The sequence below is a fragment of the Camellia sinensis genome, chromosome 1 (genome assembly GCF_055761805.1).
Source record: "Camellia sinensis isolate YWXY chromosome 1, ASM5576180v1, whole genome shotgun sequence".
Classification (NCBI taxonomy): domain Eukaryota; kingdom Viridiplantae; phylum Streptophyta; class Magnoliopsida; order Ericales; family Theaceae; genus Camellia; species Camellia sinensis.
The window spans coordinates 177,485,855-177,495,980 of NC_138961.1; positions in this window are offsets into that span (position 1 = coordinate 177,485,855).

A 10,126-nucleotide genomic window follows, 5' to 3' on the forward strand; every position below is an offset into this window, starting at 1 on the left:
GTTGAACTTTTGGATTCTTGCTTCCAATGCGCTTTTTTATGCCTTTTACAACATCCTTTGATTGGCTAGTGAACCAGAACCAAAACCAAATTAATGATGACCACCACGTAAGAATCAACCAAAAAAAATCAACTTTAATTATCAACACCACGAATGAAACTTCCCATACCAAAAAAATATAGCAAGGAAGAGCAAATAACAACGCTCAATATGCATAAAAGTGGAAGAAAGAAGTGTGCCTATTAAATAGGATGAAAGATGAAAAATTCCTCTCATATGTCTTAAATTTACATTCATCACCAACACAATGATTTCAACCTAGTGCATTGATTCAAGAATCAAAATTTTGTTTAGGTGTATTGTTTCACTCATGTTAGGAAAGGAAGTGTATTGGAAATGCTTCAAAAGTATAAGGGAAATGAAAAGAATTTGGAAACATAATAAATATGCAAGGATTTCTTTGAAATATATATAATAAATCTGCCTTAAATCCTTAAATCTGGAAGGATTTATCAAATACCCACAAATTGAATACATCTGCAATGTATTGAATACATCTGCAAGGATTAAAGAGCATAAATGCATAGGGAATGAAACTGAGATTCATCCACCGGACAATTGACATGTACAAATTGATAAATCAGATTTTATAATTATCCAATCCTGCTGCTCAACAAAAATAAAATAAAAAAATAAACAAAACAATGAAGAAAAAATTAGCCATTGTGGCATTTTATCAAACACCTAGTAGACCCATAATCAGAAGCATGAAACTTTATTGTGCATAGCATCACCAATAATTCATTCACTTCAATGATTATATTGGGTAGAATATAAATATCATAATTAGAATACATAACATGTTAATCATTCTATTTCTATATTTTTTCCCCAAATTAAAATCATTCAAGTTGTTCATAGAACCCTTTAAAGTAGAGAAGTTTTGGAGATGTTAGAAGTAACGAATGGAATGACTTTAATCTCAACTTAACAATGAATTCCATTTACGCAAACATGTCCAAAGATAGAGTGAGGGTAGAGAATGAGAAACCCAGAGACCTGAACAGTGAGAGGGGTAGAGAAATAGAGAGAGAGAGACAACAAACTGACCTGGAACTCATGGTGGTGCTGTAGCTTGATGTCGGTGCAGGATTAACTCACGGTGTGGAGGACGAACCGTCCTGACGATGGAGGATAAACTCACGGTGGTGGATGAACCGTCCTCACGGTGGAGTATGAACTCACGATGGTTCTCTGTTACAGCTTTGTGAAGGAATTATAGACAGATTAGGGCATAAAGTTCTAATCAAGGAGATGAAAAGTTTTTTTGGACTGAAATTTTGATATTATTCAATTTAGGCGCTAAATCAAAAGAAAATTTGGCGCTGTAATTTTGGGTGCATGTAAAGACATAGAAAAATATGAAAAAAAATAAAAATAAATCATAATTGGGTAGTAATGTGAAAGTATTTCCACTAAAAAATAAATTTAAGTATTTTATGAAATTTTTTAGTTACCAAATTTGCAATTTGTTGTAGGGAGAGAGAGATATAAAAGGAAAATTGATAAACACACACACACAAAAAAAAAAAAGGAGGAAAAAATTGGTAGTCTATTTTTTTTCATTACAATCCAATTTGTCAAAATTTTCCTTCCAAAATTAGTGACAAAATAATTTCCTCACTAAAAGGTCTCAAAATATTAAAAATTATTAGTAACGGAAATATATTTCTCACCAAATAATTTTAAAATATTTAAAATCAAGTTTTTTTTTTAAATGTAAAATTAATGGTGACAAAAATATATTCCTCACTAATAATTTATAATTAATGACAAATTTTTTTCTCACCAAAAGTTTTAAAATTTTGACGCCACTCGGAGGTTGGAAAAGTGAGAAGAGGGAAGAGGGAACTCAAAAAAACGAGAAGAGGGCAGGGGAGAGAGAGTGAGGCGAAAACAGGGCGCGCGCGCGCGCGCGAGAGAGAGAGAGAGAGAGAGAGAAAGAGAGCCGGTTGATGACGTGGGGTTGACCGATGCAATAAAGATGAATGGACGGTGTGACGGAGATATATGGGCTAGCGAGTGACAGAGAGAGATATCTATGGTTCAATTTTATTTTTTATTGATTTTAAGCATTTGGAGACGAAATTTGATTTTCCTCTCTAAAAATAATACATTTGGAGACGAAATTATTTCCTCTCTAAATTTTTTTACAATGGTGACGAAAAATTTCGTCTCCAAAATGGCACCTAATCTTCCGCCAAATTTTCCAAGGGCGGGAAATTGTTTTGTGACGAAAAATAAAATTTAGAGATGAATAAAATTTTCGTCACCTATTGTTTTGTTTGATTTTAAGCATTTGGTGACGAAATTTGATTTGTGTCTCTAAAAATAGTACAATTGGAGACGAAATCTTATTTTCATCACTAAAACATGCATATTTGGAGACGAAATATTTTTTCATCACGCGTTTTCGTCACCATAGACCTTTTTTGTTGTAGTGTTGGGTAAACCATGGTTGCATACAATGAGGGTTGTTCTCTCAACATTGCACCAATTGTTGTGATTCCCAACCGAACATTGGATTGAGGAGGTTAGAGGGAATCAAGTATAGGCAAAAAATTGCTCCATGGCAACAATGAAGTCCACCTACAATGTGCAAGAAACAGAGACAGTAGAAATTGACAATGAGGACATGGAGGACTTAGATGATGTCTGCAAAGAACCAACTGACAAGAGTGAAAAAGCTTTGAAGAAAATTCTGGTCCAAGAAGATGATGGGATGCGCTTCTTCCTTCTTGACTCAGGCTTAGTCGAGGAGAAGGAAAAAGAGTTAGAGGCTTTCTTGCCAGCAAACATAGAAGTGTTTGCCTGGACGCCCTATAAGATGCTTTGCATTGACCCCAAGGTCACTTGTCATCAGCTCAATGTAGACAGGTCAACTAAACCTGTCATCCAGCAGCCAAGGAGGCCGACATTGATACATGTAGAGGCAGTCAAGGAGGAAGTGGACAAGCTGTTGGAAGCCCAGGCCATTTGAGAGGTGAACTACCCTACTTGGTTGTCTAACACAGTGGTAGTGAAAAAGAAAAACGGCAAGTGGAGCGTTTGTGTGGACTTCACTAGCTTAAATAAGGCTTGCCCTAAGGACAGTTTCTCACTACCCAAGATTGATCAATTAGTAGATGCCACTTTAGGGCATAGAAGGATGAGTTTCTTGGACACATACCGAGGCTACCACCAGATAACAATGTATACCCCAGATGAAGAGAAAATGGCATTCATCACCCCAAAAGGACTCTATTATTACAGGGTGGTGCCTTTCGGGTTGAAGAATGCAGGAGCAACCTACCAAAGGTTTATGACCAATATGTTCAAACATTTGATTAGAAGGACAGTAGAGGTCTACATCGATGACATGGTCGTGAAGACTAAAGAACCTGGGAACCATCTGGCCAACTTACAAGCAATTTTTGAAATCCTGAAAGCATATCAGCTTCAATGCCTCTAAATGTGCATTTGGAGTCGAATCTGGTAAATTCCTAAGATACTTGGTGATTAGGAAGGGCATTGAAGCAAGCCCAGATTAGATCAAGGCTATCCTTGACTTGAAGAGCTTAACATCAGCCAAGCAAGTCCAGATTTTGACCAGCAAGGTAGCAACCCTGAATAGATTTATCAACCGACGTTCTGATAAGTGCAAACCATTTTTTCAATTGTTAAAGAAGGTCACAGATTTTTTTGTGGACAGAAAAGTGCGAAATCTCTTTGGCCAACTTGAAAAGGTACTTGACAATAGCTCTAGTTTTGTCAAATCCAATACTTGGAGAAGAATTTTTTCAATACTTAGTAGTTTCAGACCACGCAGTAAGTGCAGTGGTAATTTGAGAAGATGATGGAGAGCAAAAGGCAGTATACTATGTGAGTAAAACCTTAGCAAGTGCAGAAACCATGTACTTGCCCCTGGAAAAATTGACACTAGCCCTGGTGATAGCTTCCAAAAAGTTGAATCATTACTTCCAAGCCCACAAGATTGTGGTACTGATTAAGTACCCCATGAAGTCCCTATTGCAGCATAGAGATCTGACAAACAGAATAGTCAGATGGACAGTGGTACTGGGCCAATGCGACTTCGAGGTCAGGCCTAGAACAACAATCAAGGGCCAGGTGCTGGCCGACTTTGTGGCCAAGTTCACTCCTGGCACAATCCCAAGGCGGGCTCCGGTAAGCCATGGCTTAGGATGTCCGGGAGAGTAAGAAGAGACCCAGTTGGGGCCAAAGGACCCCACTTCAGCAAAATAGAAAAGGAACAAAAACCAAAACCCTACGACATTTACATCGGCGACTCTTTCTACCTGTTTATTGATGGAAGTTCAAACCATCAAGGAGTGGGGATAAGAGTGGTGTTGGTATTTCTAGATGGGTGAATGATTGAGCAATCTATTCGTTTGGGGTTCAAGGCCTCAAACAATGAAGCAGAGTATGAGGCGCTGATTACAGGATTGAAACTCGCAGCAGCCATGGAAGCCGATGAGGTGGTAGTCTTCTGTGACTCCTAGCTTATTGTGAATCAAGTAACGGGCGAGTATGTAGCCCGAGATGAAAGGATGATAGCCTATGTCAAGGAGGTTGTCAAGCTACTAACACTGTTTGAAAATTACTGGCTACAACAGATTAGCCGAGATGACAATAGCCACACCGACGCCTTGGCTAACTTAGCCAGTGTTATGAACTTAGGTGAGGTTAGGACAACAATGGTTGATTATTTGTCAGGCCCAAGTGTAGAGCCTCTGGTAACAGAGTACGAAGCAATGCGCGTGGAAATGGGTCTCAATTGGATGGACGCCATAGTTGTGTTCTTCAAAGAGGGCAGACTGCCAGACGACCGAAAAGAGGCACACAAAACCAGGCTAAAATCGGCCAGGTTCTGTCTGTCAGTAAAAGGCCATTTGTACAGAAGATCCGTCACTGGACCTCTATTCTGGTGTGTGCACCCTTCTCAGGTAGAGGACTTTTTATATGAGGTCCATGAAGGAGTTTGTGGAAGTCATGCTAGAGGTAGGTCACTTGCCCACAAAGCCATATCCCAGGGATATTGGTGGCCATACATGCAGAAGGATGTCGAAACCTATGTAAAGAAATGTGAGATGTGTCAAAGGTTTGCACCTATGATCATGAACCCAGTGTCTAGTCCTTGGCCGTTTGCCCAATAGGACATGGACCTAGTGGGACAATTGCTCCACACGACTAGACAGAGAAAATTCCTGCTGGTAGCTACTAACTACTTCACAAAATGGGTAGAGGCAGAACCCTTGGCCAAAATCCGAGATGTGGATGTGAAGAACTTCATCTAGAAGAACATAATCACCAGGTTTAGAATTCCAAGATCCATTATGGAAAACAATGGAGCCCAGTTTGATAGTAAGCTAATCAAGAGCTTCTGTGCAAAGTATAAGATTAAGAACTATTACTCTACTCCTAACTTTCCTCAGAGTAATGGTCAGGTAGAAGCATCCAACAAGACCATCCTAGATAGGATCAAGAAGAGGCTGGAAGCAGCCAAGGGAAAATGGGTGGAAGAATTGCCCAATATGCTGTGGGCATATCGGACTACGTCGAAAAGATCAACTAGGAAATCTCCTTTTGTTATGGCATATTACACTGAAGCAGTCATCCTACTAGAGGTCGGCATCCCTGGAATCAGAACCTAGGGAGTGGAGAATAGAACCAACGAGGCATTCCTGACCCGAGATCTGGACTTGTTGGAAGAAAGAATAGGGAGAGCAGTGATTTGGCTAGAGGCATACCAATAACAACTTGTTAGGGCTTATAATAAGAAGGTCAACCCAAGGGAATTCAAGGTTGGGGACCTCGTCCTAAGAAGGTTTTCGGCAATAAGAAGAATCTCCAGGAGGTCAAGTTTGGCTCAAACTGGGAAAGACCATATCGCATCATCTCGGTTGCCGGTAATGAAGCATATCAGGTAGAAAACAGTGATGGCAAGGAGTTGCCAAGACCCTGAAACACTTGCAAATTGAAACTTTTTTATTATTAGTTTTTGTTTTTCAGAGATTTATGTAATTAGCCAAAGTTTTAATAAAACACGATTTTGATTTTGTTTTCATATATTATTGTTTACACTTGTGCGATAGGATTGAAAAAGTCTTATGACGATATTCCCATGGTGAACATGATGAATAACTTGGACTTGCATGATAGAGTTGAATTAAACACTTGCCATATAGTAGAGTTGAATTAAGTTGGCGATGTTTTTGAATGAAACATGACGAGTAACTTAGACTTGCCATATGGTAGAGTTGAATAAAGCACTTTCCATATAGTAGAGTTGAACTAAGTTTGCGATATTTCCAAATGAAACATGACGAATAACTTACACTTGCCATATGGTAGAGTTGACTTAACACTTGTCATATGGTAAAGTTGAACTAAGTTTGCGATGTTTCCAAATAAAACATGACAATCAACGTAGACTTGCCACGACAGAGTTGAACTAAGTTTGATCTAGTTAGATTAACAAAGACAACGAGGTAAAAAAAAACCTCGGCTAAGATTTGTTTAAATCAGACTTTGGCAGAAAATAGAGATGCAGGCTTAATGTGAACATAAGTGGTACTTGGGTTCACATTAGGGGGCAAGAAGCAAGAATAAGGAATAGGCTTGACACTTGAAATTTTTGAACAATTTACAAGTTGGAGTCAACCGAGGTAACCAAGTAAGGAGATACCTGGGGTATTTGTTACCCGAGATAACCAAAATAGTTTGTCAAGCTTGGAAGGGTTGAAAGAGTGAAGTATTGATTAAAGACAGCAAGTACAAGTAAGGGAGCAATACTTATAATTCAAAGAATTTTTATAAAGTGCCTATTGGCCGAGATCACAGTAAAAGGTGAATTCTGAGGTAAGTGGATCCGAGGTGATACATGTCAAAGGTGTGCTAATCCGAAGTAATTATACAAGTAAGTTATACTTAGAAAAAGTACGAAAATATTCTAAGTATAGAAGCATACAAGGCAGTGAAAACAAGCATAAGAATTCAACACTTAGAAACAAAAAGAAGACTTGAATTCAAAAAGAAAACTTGTTCATTTACAAGGGCACATCGACTAAAATGAAACTGACATTGTTCAGACGACAAAAAGTTACAACTGATTCAAAAATAAAAGAATTTTTCTAAGTAGACTATTTTGTTTCAGCGGTCAACACTTAGAAACAAAAAGAAGACTTGAATTCAAAAAGAAAACTTGTTCATTTACAAGGGCACATCGACTAAAATGAAACTGACATTGTTCAGACGACAAAAAGTTACAACTGATTCAAAAATAAAAGAATTTTTCTAAGTAGACTATTTTGTTTCAGCGGTTGACGATGTTTCATCCTCGGCAGACAGCTGGGAAGGTTTCTTGACAGTCTTTTCAGCCTCGATCTCGACATCAATCTCGAGAAAAGTCTAGTCAAGGCTTTTCTCGGCGGTCTGGACCTCGACCTCAGAAATTGTCTTTTTAGGTGAGGCACTCTTGGAAACCTCGTGCTCCTCCTCACCCTGAGTCAAGTCTGGGACCTGATCATTCAGGGTGGGGGACTTGGCCCTAGTGGCAACCTCCTCCTCTTTATCAGCATCCTCGACCTCGACTTCCTCATCTTCGTCTTCAGAATCTTTTGGAGAGGAAGGGAAGGGCACACTAAGTTGATTGATATCTCAAAAAGAAGAGTCCATTAGGATAGATAACTGGTTGAGCGCCACCATCAAGCCGAAGTAATAACCTCTGTTGTAGGCTTGATTGACTTGGGCTTTGTATGCATCGCGTACGGTGGCCTGCCCCTCTGAAAATGCCTTCTCGTCGGTCGCCTTGATCTCGACCTCTTTGGTAGCCAGCCTCCTGGAGCTCAACTTTGGCTTCTGTAGTTTTGACCTCGGCATCCTTGATCTCAGACTTGAGTACCTCGGCCACAGCCTCGACCACCTCAGCCCTCTCCTCGGCCTGGTCTTGCACTTGTCTGGCAGCATTGGCCTGATGTAGCAGAGCCTTGATCTTGGCCTCAACCGTTGTTTAAGAAGGCAAGGTAGCCAACAACGTCTTAAGTCTTTTAGACCAGCTGTTTCATTGCAAAAGAATGGGCATGCTGAATGGCATAGAAGGAAAGAAACGAACAAGTTAGTAAAAATTTTTAAGTGTAAAAACTTAAAGTGAAAAGCCAAAAAAGTGCAAATGTTAAAGACTTACCAAGACAGAATGATGCATCATCAGAGCAAAGTTTTCATATTCGCTGATCTTGGCCATACGATTTAAATCGGTAGACAGAAGAAACGCAGTGGAGAGAGCGGCGTCGACCTTAATACTGTCGATGGCACTGTCGCTAGCTGTCATTGGACGATCGCCAACCGAAATCACTAGAGCCTAGGGCTCATCGACTTTGAAAAAGCCTGGGCCAGCTACACCTCAAACCTCAACTTCTTTGACTGTGCGGTGTCAGATGACTCGGCCTCGGCAGGCCTTTCCTCAACAGCAAAAATGCTTTTCTCGATCTCGGCCAATTTGGAGATCGACATGGTATCTTCAAAGTCTACTTGGGTAGCAGAGGCCTTTGCCTTGGCTCTTTTGACTCTTTTTTGCTTGGGTTTTGGTTGGGATTGAGAGGAGGAGGAATGGACTGTAACCACTCCTGGCAAGTCGACCAGGAGGTCTTCAACTACGACTTGACTGCGACCCATTTCATCGGCGGTTGTAATGACAGTAACTCTTGTACCAAAATGGATCGCAAGAAAGGCGATGGGAGGTTTGGCTAGATCGTAGGCCGACGCCTCAGATTCTCAGCATTTGCGGCTGTGAGTTCTGCTGGCAAGAGCGTTTGGGAGAGCTCGACGTCGATGACGGCACTAAAAAGATGGAATCAACTGAGGGGCAAATGTAGATAGCTGCTCTGCTGGATCCGATGTGGAGGCTTGATTTGGCATTGGTGATAAAGCGATCTGTGAAGTTGTAGCAAAAGGAGGAATTTTGCTTCATTTTGGAATGTTGGGCAGAGACGACTTATACGTCGAAAAATAATTGAGCAATAGTAAGGCCTTACATCTTTGAATAGGGAGATCCAAAAGCTTCTTTAGATCTCGGCTAGAAACGTATGATTGTCGAAATCCCTTTGTTGGCAAAGGAAGAGCTGCAAGAGCAAACATTAGACATTAGCACAAGCAAGAGAAATAAATTGACAAGACTCAACAGAAACATAAAAATTACACATGTACTCAGTGCTTACCCTCATCCTCTCTAAAAACCGCTCGGCGCAGAGGAAAGAAATGAAGATCGTCATCAGGGGCGAACTCCCAATTGCCCGAAACAATTAGGTAATCATCTTCAGCACCCTTGTTAGATTCAGGAAGGTCGACTATAAGTTTGAAGGCGGTAGATTTGGGCTTGAGGTAGTATGTGTAACCTTTGTCAGACTTCAGGCCACACATGGTGTAACAAAATTGGATGTTGGCTAGTCTAATCTTAGCTTTTTCTCGGCGTGCTAGTTCAATTATGCCATTGATAACCCTATATGTGTTTATGGCTAATATCATAGGGTTAAGTTTGCAGTAATGAAGGATTTCTCGGAAAAGGATGTCTAGGGGAAATCGAAGTCTACACAGTGAATGTAATTACGGGGAAGGGCATGGAGTCTCCATCAGGCATGATAGAGTCCTCCTACCTAGCCAACCTAATTTGAACGTCAGTTGGGATGGAAAACTCTTGACGAAAGTACTCTAGTTTGGCCGGGGTATCTACCCTCCACCTGAACATTCCCATGATGTCGGCTTAAAGTGTTCTGTGCTAGATTTCAAGAAAAAGATACTGGTAAGGGTTTGAGAACCTCAGCTAGACCTTAAACAGGCTCTAGAGAAAGGATGTTAAAGATCTAAGGGGAAATTTATTTCAGTATTTCCTAAGTGTATGGTTTCTAAGCAAATCCCAAACTTAGAAATCTATGCAAATGAACAATATTTGAAGGCAAGAATATGGAAAAAGCACCAAGGAAATATGATTCAGAAACAAGAAAGAGACAGAAAACAGATAGACTGAGCAAAAAGATTTGATGCATGCAAAGGCAATGTGTGAGAACCACAAGCA